General features: G+C 41.1%; 1 protein-coding gene across 1 annotated transcript in view; it reads left to right on the top strand.

The window, feature by feature from the left end:
- The window catches only part of SMPX (small muscle protein X-linked), a 53,853-nt gene that overhangs the window by 22,352 nt on the left and 17,721 nt on the right, over nucleotides 1-13,780 (top strand). The gene's annotated exons all lie outside the window — the stretch shown is intronic.

Genomic DNA, 13,780 nt, shown 5'->3' with positions numbered 1-13,780 from the left:
ATGGGTGCCCAGAAGAAGCTGTAAAGATGCTGGACATGCAAAGTAATGCTGGACATGCAAAGCAATCGCTCATTAGTCAGGTCAGCATTCTTCAACCTCTTTGACATCCCAGGAGATACACTTCACAAAATCAACTTGCACTGGACCCCAGCACACCGTGGGGAGGAAAGTCACAGGTCTCTACATAGAATCACTAGACGGGAGCTCCTGGTTCTCACTGCCAACATTACTAGAATGGGATGCCCTACCAGACACTTGCAGTCAGATCCCAACACCAAAGGTAGCATGCACCATACATCACCTGAGACACAGACAGTGGCGAAGACGAGGGCCGGATAAAACCCTAGGCAAGGTTCTTGTCCAGAAAGTCCTGCAATGCAGCCAACTCTGGCTCGGACATGGAGTAAAAGCAACCCACAGGAAGCTTTGCTGGTACCAAGTCAATGGGGCAGTCATAAGGCCGGTGCAGCGGCAATTGGTCCGCCTCCTGCTCACTGTAGACATCCACAAACTCTGCCAAGTCCGGTGGCAAGGACAGCCTGGCGAACTCAGCACCTGGCCTGCACAGATGTGATGGGTGTGGTTGACACATTGCAGGGATGGGAACATGACCATGTTCTGGGACCAATAAATCTGGGGGTCGTGTGCCCGCAGCCAGGCCAAGCCCAGAACCTTGGGGAAGTGCAGGCCCAAGGCAATGTAAAACTGGATGGCCTCCTGGTGATCCCCGATGACCAGTCGCAAGGGCTGCGTGGCAGCCTTGATAGGCCTAGACAGAAGCACCCGGCCATCAATGGTCTCGACCAGCATCAGTGGGTCCACCGGACACAGAGGGACGACATACTTAGTCACAAACGCCTCATCCATGAAGTTCATGGTAGCCCCGGAATCGACCAGGGCATGGGCCGGAATCCCCGCCAGACTACCAGACAGGAGAATGCAAGTGCCGGGGCGGGTCATCAATCTCTGTCTCAGTGTGTGCCCGACCTAAGATCTCCCTCAGATCAGGCTCTGCCCATTTCCCGACAAGTTGTTCTGGAGCTGAGGGGGAGACCCAGATCTCACAGCCCCCCTACTCTTCTTGGGGAAAACTGCTGCCAAGTGTCCAAGTTCCCTGCAATAAAAGCACAACCCGCCTGCATGCTGTCTGTCCATCTCAGTTCGCGACAAGCAGGGTTTGGCAGCACCCAAGTCCATGGGCTCTTCCCGTGGAGCTAAGGTCTCCTGCGGGATTGGCACATCTCTGGACTCCTGGGACACGCGGTGATGCCCCCGCCTCTGCAACTGGGCGTCTATTCAGAGGCACAGGTGGATCAGTGCGTTGAATGTCGGTGGCCTGTCCACCTGTACCAGCTCATCCTGCAGGTTGTCCAACAGCCCATCTTGAAAAGTGTCCATGAGGGCTGCCTCATTCCAGGCCGAATCTTGGCTAAGGAGCCAGAATTCACTGACATAGTCCTGCAAGGAGCCCCAGCCCTGCTTCAGTGTCTTGAGATGTCTGGTGGCTGTTTCCTCCTTAATGGGGTCTTCATACATGAGTCTGAGGTGATCGCAAAACCCCCTGAAATCATCCAGCAGAGGATTAGCCTGAGCCAACAAAGGAGTCGCCCAACGAGCTGCGGAGCCAGAGAGTAAGCTGATGATAAACCCCACTTTAGCCCGGTCAGTGGGAAAGTCCTCCACTCTCAGACTGATAAAGAGCTGGCATTGTCCCAAGAAAGCTGGAAATATAGCTTGGTTGCCGTCAAACTTATCCGGCACGGCAACTGGATATTTCGTCTGAGGCGGGCGGGTGGGGGGGGTGTAGCATGCCCTTGAAGCTGAGCTATCTGGCCAGCCAGCAAGGTTACCTGCTGTGCAAGTTGAGTGTTTTCGGCACGGAGCTATTCCATGGTGGCTTAATGTAATTTTTTTTTGTTTAGGCAGGAAACAAACTGTTCTGACCCCCCCCCCGCCCCTGGCCTGTGACTAAACCATAACACAGGCTCGGCTGTTTGCCACTATTTAATTAATGTGATAACAAATCCTTTGGCTGAGGGCCCAGGCAACTCACGTTCAAGATAATAGGTTGGCAGCAACCCAGAAAGTTCAAATGAAGCAACGCAGATAATCCACATGACATGGCTAGAATACAGACAGATTTCTTCAATACTAGTTTGAACGGTTGTTTCCTGCAAATGTCCCCTCCCAACGCCTCACTTATAAACCCTCTTGGGAGGGGCCCATTCACAACCACCTGGGTGTAATTATCTTTTATGAGACTGCCTACGGAGTTGCTGCTTGCGTTTCTCAGCCCTCCTCAATCGAGCATCAGGGACAAACTGCCTTTGATCTTCCCCACTGCTCCATGCCTCAGGTGCCTCCTGGTGGCTAACCAGCCTCTCTGATCCCAACTCTGAGTCTGAACCCTGCACAGGATCCTCCACATCTTCCATGGCATACTCATATGGTTCCTCACTATCCGAGTCCATCAGCAGCTCAACTGGATCCTGCTGGGCCACAACAGGAAAGTATTGTTCCTTTCTGGGTCCTGTACTATTCAATACTTGGATTCATGATTCAGATGAAAAGCTGCAGAAAATATTTCTCAATTTTGAAGATGACACAAAATAGGCTGGTATAAAGATGAAATTCAAAAAATTAGAATATCGTGCAAAAGTTTGTTTATTTCAGTAATGCAACTTAAAAGGTGAAACTAATATATGAGATAGACTCATTACATGCAAAGCAAAATAGTTCAAGCTGTGATTTGTCATAATTGTGATGATTATGGCTTATAGCTCATTAAAACCCCAAATCCACAATTTCAGAAAATTAGAATATTACATGCAATCAATAAAACAAGGATTGTACATAGAACAATATTGGACCTCTGAAAAGTATAAGCATGCATATGTACTCAGTACTTGGTTTGAGCCCCTTTTGCAGCAATTACTGCCTCAATGCGGCATGGCATGGAAGCTATCAGCCTGTGGCACTGCTGAGGTGTTATGGAAGACCAGGATGCTTCAATAGCAGCCTCCAGCTCTTCTGCATTTTTCGGTCTCATGTCTCTCATCTTTCTTTTGGCAATGCCCCATAGATTCTCTATGGGGTTCAGGTCAGGTGAGTTTGCTGGCCAATCAAGCACAGTAATCCCACGGTCATTGAACCAGGTTTTGGTGCTTTTGGCAGTGTGGGCAGGTGCCAAGTCCTGCTGGAAAATGAAGTCAGCATCCCCATTAAGCTCATCTGTGGAAGGAAGCATGAAGTGCTCCAAAATCTCCTGGTAGACAGCTTCATTGACCCTGAACTTAATGAAGCACAGTGGACCAACACCAGGAGATGACATGGCTCCCCAAATCAACACAGACTGTGGAAACTTCACACTGGACTTCAAGCATCTTGCAGTTTGTGCCTCTCCATTCTTCCTCCATACTCTGAGTCCTTGGTTTCCAAATGAGATGCAAAAGTTGCTCTCATCAGAAAAGAGGACTTTGGACCACTGAGCAACAGATCAGGTCTGTTTTTCTTTAGCCCAGGTAAGACACTTCTGACATTGTTTGTTGTTCAGGAGCGGCTTGACAAGAGGAGTACGACATTTGAAGCCCATGTCCAGGATCCATCTGTGTGTGGTGGCTCTTGATGCACTGACTCCAGCCTCAGTCCACTCCTTGTGAAAGTCCCCAACATTTTTGAATGGCCTTTTCCTGACAATCCTCTGCAGGCTGCGGTCATCCCTGCTCCTTGTGCCCCTTTTTCTTCCACACTTTTGCCTTCCACATAACTTTCTATTAATGTGCTTTGAGACAGCACTTTGGGAACATCCAACTTCTTTTGCAATTACCTTTTGAGGCTTTCCCTTCTTATGGAGCATGTCAATGATGGTTTTCTGCACAACTGTCAGGTCAGCAGTCTTTCCCATGATTGTGATTCCTACTGAACCAGACTGAGAGACCATTTAAAGACTCAGGAATCCTTTGCAGGTGTTATGGCTTAATCAGCTGATTAGAGTGGGACACTTTGAGCCTAGAATATTGCACCTTTTCCCAATATTCTAATTTTCTGATATTGTGGTTTTCATGAGCTGTAAACCACAATCATCACAATTATGACAAATCACGACTTGAACTATCTTGCTTTGCATGTAATGAGTCTTTCTCATATATTAATTTCACCTTTTAAGTTGCATTAATGAAATAAGTGAACTTTTGCACGATATTCTAATTTTTCGAGTTTCACCTGTATCTAACAATCCAGAAGACAGAAATAACCTTATGAACGATCTTGAGAGCTTAAAGAAATAAGGTAAAAATAAGAAAATTAAATTGAACAGAGACAAATTAAAAATTATGTGTTTGAGAAACAAACAAGGAAATCACAGTTTTTTCAATGGGAAATTTTTGGCTTCACAATAGCATTTATGAAAAAAATGTTTGGGGACTTTTGGTTTGATGTTGTGGCAAGACTGCTGGGGAAAAGCAGGTCTCTACTAAGCCCAGTTGATTTCTCTGGGGGCCCCAAAGGGTCTAAGTCAACCTGGAGGGGTGATGAAGGAAGTAGGGATCCCTTGTTGATCATGGGGGGATGGCAGTCTTCCTGTTCCATCCAAGGGCACTGTCTAGACAAATGGAGGAAAGGACAGCTATACTTGTGGTCTGCCTGAAGCTGTGACAGCTGAGAAAGAAAAGCATGATCAGCAAACGGTGGTCAATATGCCGGAACTAGATGAGATTTTATCCTATTGGAGACTTATTCCTGGAAAAAAGATAACTTTTGAAGTGAAGGAACTCTTTAGATGTGAGAGGAAGGGACTTTTATTCCCTCCTTTAAAAGGAAGCGGTGATTCAAACACTTAAAGAGACAGATACCGGGGGGGGATATTAAATGAAATAATATTAAGAATGTTAAATATAAAGAATAGGATTGGACTGGAGCAAGAAAGCAATTTATAAACTAATTTCATAACTAAGACTACTTTTGAAGGAATAAAGAAAAAGCTAAGCTTTCATTCTAAATGCTGGAAGATTGAGCTGGAATGACATCTAGTGCTGAAAAGGAGATAGTACACAGGCTGGAGTGAACTTGGAAATTGGAATAGGTAAGCGACACCTGCAAGATCATTTATTCTTTGTTTGGAGATTGGCAATATGCTTTGGAACTTATAGAATCTTTTGGATTATAAATATTGTCTGACTCATGGAACTGCTTAGCAACTGAAGGAACTGACTTTTTGGCTTTTGGGGCTATTTGGATATTGAGGAGTTTGGTGGGGCATCTTGGATTACAATCATCATTTGACATAACAATTTCAGGGGTGAGAACAAGAGTGAAGCAATATACATATTTTAAATGAGATATTGGAGAAGATGGATTAGGAAACTGATTTTGAACTTCCTTTTTTAGTAGATTCAATACTGGAATATATATAAAGCTGAAACAACATTAGAGACAAATTGCAAAAGTGTATTGATCGTGTAATTGAATGATATATGTGATTTGCATGTTATTATATGGTTGTATTGACTATAAAATTGATTGTAGATTAATTGTAGAAGATAAAAGGCATTATGGGAATAGTAGGTTGAAGAAAAAAAGAAAAAAAGAAGACTGGAACAAAAAAATGAGCGCTCCAAACTTAACTAAAATTAGAAAAAAGTGTCTTCCACACCTACATCTGCAGCATCTAGCCCATCAAATCAGAGATCAATAGAAACAATGTTACAAAAAACACAAATGTTTTTCAAAAAGTAATACAATCTGTATTACAATCAATTCAGGGGGCTATTACCTCACACAAAGAGGAAACAAAAAGAAACCATAATGAAATGAAAAACAATTGGGAGGAGATGAAGGGACAGATCCACAATATGGATGTGAGATTAGGAAATTTCCAGCAAATGATAACAAAAAATGAACAAAGAATTCAGAAAACAGAGGACCAATCAGAAGAAACAGGAAAAAAAATTGAAGAAGTAAATAAAACATTGACACAGCAAATACAGACCTGGAGAATACAATCATAATGCTCAGAATGGAAAAGACAGCACACTTCTTAAGATTTCACAATATATATCAGGATAAAGAAGATTTCATTATAGAGCTGCAAGCAGGTGCCCTAGAGATAGGGAAGCAAGCAATGGAGGGGGAGATAGATGAAATATTTAGAATTAACTCAAGCTATGTAAGGTAACACATGGTCCCTAGGGAAGTACATGTGAGATTTGTGAAAAAACCAATAAGAGAAGATGAAATATTGAGAAAGGTAAGAGACAACCCATTACAATATAGAGGGAAAGAAATCATGGTTCTGAAACAGATCCCTAGGAGGGTTAGAGATAAACAAAAACAATATCAATTCTTGACCATTAAACTTATTAAAAGAGAAGTTAATTTCAGATGGCTGATCCCAGAGGGAGTTTTAGTCAATTGGAATGGCAAAAGATATAGATTAGATTTGATAGATAAGGCAATGGAATTTTATGATAACTATATTGCTGCAACAGAGGGAAAAGAAACAAGAGAAGAACAGGAATATAAAGAATAGGAGGAATCAACAGTAGAAGAGGAAAATATACAATGAGAAGAAGGTGAAACAGAAAAGACAGAACAAGAAGGAGCAAGGGCAAAAGAAGAGAGACAGACAAGAACAACTAGGAGAATAAAAGTAGATGGAGAGGGAAAACAAAATGTGATCAATAAATATAATTGAACTGAATTCCCCCCTAAAAAGGATTTTTTTACATGATTACAAAAGTTAAAAAATAGATATTTTGATATCAACACCTCTTTAAACCAAAGCTTTTGAGTAACTGGGAAAGAAAGGTGTGATTTTCAAGTGGCAGTTTTCGGCAGGTTCCAAGTTCGGCTTTCTTTCCCAGTATACTCAAAGTCTTTGGTATATTCCGCCCTTGCCCTCCTCCTCCTCCTCCTGCAAGCAAAAGGTGCCTCACAGATTCGGTGGGCAGCTCAGGGGAGACAATGGCCACAATGACTTCACTCCCCAGCAATGTGAGGGGCCACCGTGACCTCCAGGGAGCCGAGCCGAGTGGGAGCCTTGAAAGCAAAACGTCTCTCCTTTCCAGCCATCACAATCTCTGCAGCGCCTGCTTCACCTGTCCCTTTTCCAGATGACCCAGGTGGCTATATTCGGAGTATAAGATGCACTCAGATTTTCACCCTCTTTTTGGGAGTAAAAAGGCGCGTCTTATACGCCAAAAATACGGTAATTTATACAAGCAACAGCAAAGGAAATGGAATTTTTCTTCAAAGAAAATAAGAAAGAAGATACATCATTGCAAAAAATATAGAACACAGCTAAAGCATATATTAGAGGTTTAGCTATAATTTATATAGCAAAAAAGAATAAGAAATTAAAACAACATCAAATGTTATTGAGGAAAGAATTTAAAAAACTTGATTTGGAATTACAAAGAGATCCACAAAGGAAAATTCTAAAAAACTGGATGGAAATAATAAAACATAAACTGAACTTTACAGAAAAGGAAGGATTGGTGCAACAAATAAAAAGAGAAAAACAAAACTTCTTTGAAAATGCTAATAAACTGGGAAGGTGGTTAGCCTATAAATTGAAAAAGGAAAAAGAGGAAGAAACTGATAAGCAAACTACAAGATGCAAAAGGGAATTTACAGTTTCAAAATGAGATTAAAAAGAAAATAATTCAAGAATTTTATGAAAAATTATATGATAAAGAAAAATTTTTTGGAAGAAAAGATAATTGGAAAGAATTAAACTACCAAAAGTGTCTGGGGACATTAAAGATATGTTAAATGAAAAAATAATGATGACGGTAAAGAGGCAAAAAAATAAAACAAAACTCCAGGACCAGATGGATTACCAGCAGAAGCTTATAAACATTACAAGATACCTTAAGCCTGTCAATATTAGAGGTTTATAATGAGGTACTCTTAGAGGCCAAAATACCAAATACTTGGACAGAAGCAAATATTACCTTAATTCCAAAAGAAGATTCAGATTTGACACAGGTAAAGAATTATAGGCCAATATCATTACTAATGCGGATTACAAAATATTTGCATTAATAATGGCAGAGACTCTTTAAAAATTTTAAATGAATTTACTCTACCAGACCAAAATGGATTCCTACCAAAAAGGCAAATTAAAAAACAATGTAAGACTTATTTTAGATACGCTGGAATATTATGAAACACTTTCAGAAAAACAAATGGTGTTGATCTTTTTAGACCAGCAGAAAGCATTTGACAATGTAAATTAGTAACTTATGATGCAACAGTTAGATTGTATGGACTTTGGAATTATCCCTGCAGCAACTTTCCAGTGGAGATGTCCTGCAAAGAAATGGCAGCACCGAATTGGCAGAGGAGAGTTGGCAGTGGCAAGAAGGCTGCCCCCTGCTGACTGCCCTGAGCTTCCAGTTGTCATAGACCCTTAACCTGGAGGCAGTTCCTAGAAGGCAGTAAAACCTCATTTGAAGTGTGAACAGACCATAAGAACTTCGAAGCATTGAAGACCCCTCGGACATTATTTCCTAAGCAAGTTCAATGGGCACAATACTTCAACTGCTTCAACATTAATCTCCTCTACCTATCTGGAGGGAAAAACCTTTTGGCAGATAATCTCTCCTTGATGGCACAATATAACAGTGCCCAAGAAGACGTTAACTCCATCATCCCATCCAAACACTTCACAGCCAGCCCTTAGGAGGCAGCAGAGGGAACCACCTCTGCAATCAACCAAACACTTAGTGTGGCCATCGAGGGATGTCTTGGTAGGAGGTGAATGGTTTCAGCAGCACAGAACCAACCTGTCCTCAAAGGTTGTCATGGCATGGAAAGGGAATAAAGTGTAAGTCCTAGTCAGCCAGAGAACATTAGTCCTACAGCAGAGCCATGACACAAGGGCACTAGGCATTTTGGATTTGTAAAGACTCTTCACCTAGTGAAAAGGCAGTCTTGGTGGCCAAAAATGAAGAAGGACATAGAGGCATATGTGGCCAGCGGCTCCATGTGTGCTTCTTATTTTTTTAATACATTTTTTTTATTTTTTTGTTACATAAACAACACATACCCACAACAGTGGGGGGAAAAAGTCAAAACAAAAAAGAACAAAAAACAAAACAGAGAAAAAAAACACAAGTATATGTTATAAAAAAGTATATCAGCTGGTTACAACAAGTTTTTGTGCATCTCTTCCATTAATTCATATTAATTCAAATATCTTAACTCAAATGTTTACCATATTAACATCATCATACCTCCACTTTTAGTTGACTACAGTTGTTTAAACATCCTTCATCCTTAACTATACCAAAGATTTAATCCGTAACCACAGATTGGCATTTCATTTACTTATTTATAAAATCCTCCATTAACATCAAATCCTCATATCCTGTTTTAGCTAAACATCCATAATATTTAATACTAAAAATTTCATCCTCCATGTATATAATTTATTATCATTCTCCTTTCTTTATTTAATTATATCGTATATCATAGCATTTTCCCCATATTAGTTAAGATTTAACTGTATATAGTTTTATTTTATTTTTTATAATAATTATTATTGTGATTAATAACCTTTATATATAGTCCAAAGATATTTCTAACCTTCCCTTCTCATATCCAATTATTATTTATCATAGCAACTCAACATTATATACATTACTATCATTATCAATTATTATTCAACTATATTTATTACAAATGAATTTAACTAGGTTTAGCTAGTTTTAAATTATACTCTTCCATCTATCAGCCTGTGACTCTCCAGTAACAGAACCGCCTTAAATCTGTTGCCATTCGTGGGTCCAATTCTCCAAACCTCTTTATGAGCAAGTCCATACGAAGAAATCTTTGCACCTTTTTGCTTATGGTGCCTCTCATATAATGCTGCCGTCCTCCTTTTATTTCCTTTATCAGCTTGTCTTTAATTCTCAGTGGTGGTATCAAAAGTTTTGCAAATGGTATTTCATAAAGTATAAATTCTTTAATGCTTCTCACTCCTCCTGTGCCCTGTCTTTCGAAGTAAATCTTCTGTGTGGCTGCTCCCCCTTCAAACATTCCATCTTTTTCTCCCTCAGAGGTAAACCAGTTGCCCCGAATATCAGCAAATTGAGAGTCTTTATCTCTGACCTCCTTAGTTTGTATTTGAAGAACATTCAAATATTCAACCTTCTCATTTTTTTCCTCGTATTTTGTTGCTAGAAACAGCAGATAATCCAGTTTTCTCTCAATTCTATCATGTGTGGCAGATAATTTCTGTAGTGCCGAAAAAATCATTTGAATAGAGGCTTGAATAGACGCCATATTTGTACGCAGTTAGTATTTTTTCTTGAGAGCTCTGAGGTATTTGCAAATAAAAACAAGCTGGGAACTGTGCAATCTTATCAGATCTTAGACCAATCCAGCCAAGCAATAAAATGTCAAGTTGTAAGCAGCCAAATTATAGTGAATTGGTTTACAGCCAGCTTGCAGAGGATCAGAGGAGATGTTGGAGTAATCTATCCTTTGTCCGTGTAAATAGCATTTAAAACATTTAAAAAGTAGGATAACCACCATCCATAAACCAATAAAGAGATCAAAATCGCCGCTAGATTCTTCTGTTCTTTAATTTAAATTAGCTTGAATTTTTAGGCAGACTGTCTTTCTCTGAGTAATAAAATCATCTTACCAGCTGGAAACACTTTCGCCATTCTTTGGAGCTATCTGCAGTTTCAGTTAGCCTTATGGCTAATCCGGAAGTCACTGGCAAAGGAGGTTAATTTCCAAGTCCCCAGAGACTTTGCGAACGTCTCTGGGGCCACTGGCTCTCCTCCTACCTTTCACTGTCTCTCTGGGACAGCTTGGGTCCAAAAAGGGACCATCCAAATGCTTCGGAATAGAGGAATTTCAGGAATAGCCTGAAAATCCGTCTTCTCACTGCTAAGCCCCCGCCTTCTTCGCCATGTGTGCTTCAATGAAGCAGCTACCTGGGAAGCCCCCAGGGCTGCTGCAGCCAGTGGCTAACCCCTGAGAAGTGATCTCAATGGACTTCATCATCAAGCTACGAGAGTGCTGAAAATACTGTAATCTGGATTATCACTGACCTTTTTCCCAAGCAGGCACATTTTGTGATGTGTCCTAGGATTCCTCAGCCTGAGTCCCGGCTAGGCTATTTGTGCTGCACAGATACTGATTGCATGGGATCTGGGAGCAGATTATCTTTGACCAAGGAGTACAATTCACATCAAAGTTTTGGTGGGAATTCCTAAAGTTGATGGAGCTGCCAGTTGAGTCAGATGAGTCAGATAAGATGGAGGGGATGCCTGGGTTACCATTGGAGCCGATGGAAGGCTCTGAGGAACAGAAGGTCTCAGAGGCAAATGCAGAGCAGGGCCCATCTGCTCACACTCAGATGGAGAGACAGCTGTTTTCAGGGCCTGAGATGAGCGAGGGGGAGGAACTGGGCCCTGTCCCAGATGTGCATATGCACAGAAGAGAGCAACGCAGGACTGAGGGCCAGATATCCAGTAAAAGAAGGAAATGTTAACATGCTTCTCCCTGGCTGGGATATAAGGAGGAGGGGTGTGGGAGGCATGAGTGTTGGAGACATCCATTCATGCTCCAGAAGAAAGTTACCTCTGGCAGATTCCTTACCAAGATTTCCTTGCCACTAAGCAGGTTGGTCAGGACTTTTTGTATTGGGATTGAAGTGCTAATTGAGACTTCCTGCAGGGAACTCAGAGACTGTTGTGGCTTGTGAATCACCTATGGATGTGTGATCTGGAGCTTTGTCAGTGAATACCGTGAATTCCTGCCTTTCTAAATAAAAAGGGTTTTTTCCTCACAACTAGGCTGTTGATTTGGGGCTCGTGAAGGCTGGGTTAGAACAGCTCCCAGGGACTTAGGTCCACCCATCATCCTCACACTACTGGAGTCTGTTAATATATGAATTCGGTTCTATAGCAATACCTGTGATGTTACGCGAACTACCAGCAGATCAATTGAATCAAGCTTCTGTCTTTTGCAGAAGTAGCATATAATAACTCTGTGCATTGTAGCACAGGGTTTACCCCTTTATGGATGGTTACTGGAATAGAGTTTGTACCTTTGCCAGAGCTCCCTCAAGAAACGCCATCTTCAGAATCATTGGCTGAGTGAATGGATACCTTAAAAGCCACTTGAATCACAGTGCATAAAGCCTTAGAGAAGGTGAGAGACATACAAAAGAGACTAGCAGACAAGAAGGCACTTCAGAAGGAATATAGAGTATGAGACAGAGTGTACCTATCTGCAAAGTTTCTGAACCTGAAGCAACCTTGTAAAAAAACCTTTCCCAATTCTCCAGGTCATCAATTCAGTGACAGTGGGATTAAAACTGCCAAAAAGCACCAGGCACATTCACCCAGTGTTCCACGGCAACCTCTTGAAGCCTTTCTGTGATTCAGCATTAAGACGTGCTACTGAACCACCTCCTTCCCCTATCTTAGTGAGAGAAGAATACTTTGAAATCAAGGAAATTCTTCACTCCCAAAAATGCAAAGGGAAGTTGCAGTATTTAGTGTTGTGGAAAGGACTCCTTTAGCAGATGCTGAGTAGATGGCAGCAAAGGATATTAGGACATCTAGACTCATTAGTCTAGTTCCATGCCAAATAGCCAAACCGACCCAGAATGGATAGTAGGGTAGAGAACTCCGTGTTGTGTAATATTTTGTACATTTATTTTTTTCAGGGTTATCTTTTTTGGGAGGGTCGGCATGTGAAAGCTGACTCATAACACACTTCTACTTGCAACTTGACAACAAAAAGGGAAGGGGGAGGGGAATCTTGGAATGTATTGGGAGCTGAGAGGGAGGTGATGGATTTATGTGAACCATTTCCAGCCTGATAAAATCCTGACATGTCAAGGCTGTACAATGGGAACCTTCCGAAGGTGCAGACTGTCTTCCCAAAATAAAAAGAATGTGTTGGATTGATGGACAATGGACAATCGGTGGCCTGAATGGGGAAAAGAGGAGATGCTGTTTTTCATGCAAAAACCTCACAGCTAGCTTCGCTTCTTTTATGCTTGTATTGATCTATCAGTAAAGTCATACTCTTGGTAAAATAATGTCCCAAGAGTTTCTTTTGCTGCGTATGCCAATGGGACAGTTGACAGCTAGGGAAAATCTACCAATTTGTTTCCTCGAGATGCCTTGCACACACTTCCTAAAGATAGCTTCATTTTACAGTATTGTGGCAAAACTGATAGTAGATAGTTATCAGCAATTGGAAGACAAATTTTACACCAGCATACTTTTCTGTTAGCTTGGATATGGGTGATTACTATTTATAATGTGCATAAGGAAGAGTTCTCTATTTCCAAATCAACCCTTTGATTAATCATGCATATATTCTCTGAACCACAGCAAGTAATTTTAGAAGTGCTTTGATAGATGTGAAATACAAATTCAGTGTAATGTAAATGCAGTGCTTAAAGGTTCAAGGCTAGTCAATAAATTCTAGGTGCTCCTTTAAGAATATTTTAGGACTGTGAAGGCTATTAATTGGGTGATGAATCTTACTTTGTTCAGCATACAAACCATCAGCATGCAAACCTTACTTTGTATGAATATGGAAGTTATTACAATTTCTTATGGATACCATATCTGAGATGCAAAAGTCTGAATGACTATTAGTGGTTGTCTGGATTTCTGCAGCCTCAATATTATTCTCCTTTTTTCAGTTTTGACTGAAACTAAAACTCTTTGCAGCAGTTTAAGAAGCCATATTAACTCCATACATTTTATCTTATCCTCCACAAGTAGAAAGTAAAGTTGCT

This window comes from Thamnophis sirtalis, unplaced genomic scaffold (assembly GCF_051295495.1).
Source record: "Thamnophis sirtalis isolate CommonGarterSnake01/CBP01778 unplaced genomic scaffold, rThaSir2_p1.2 scaffold_12, whole genome shotgun sequence".
In the NCBI taxonomy this organism is placed as follows: Eukaryota; Metazoa; Chordata; class Lepidosauria; order Squamata; family Natricidae; genus Thamnophis; species Thamnophis sirtalis.
This window is presented reverse-complemented; position numbering and strand designations above follow the sequence as displayed.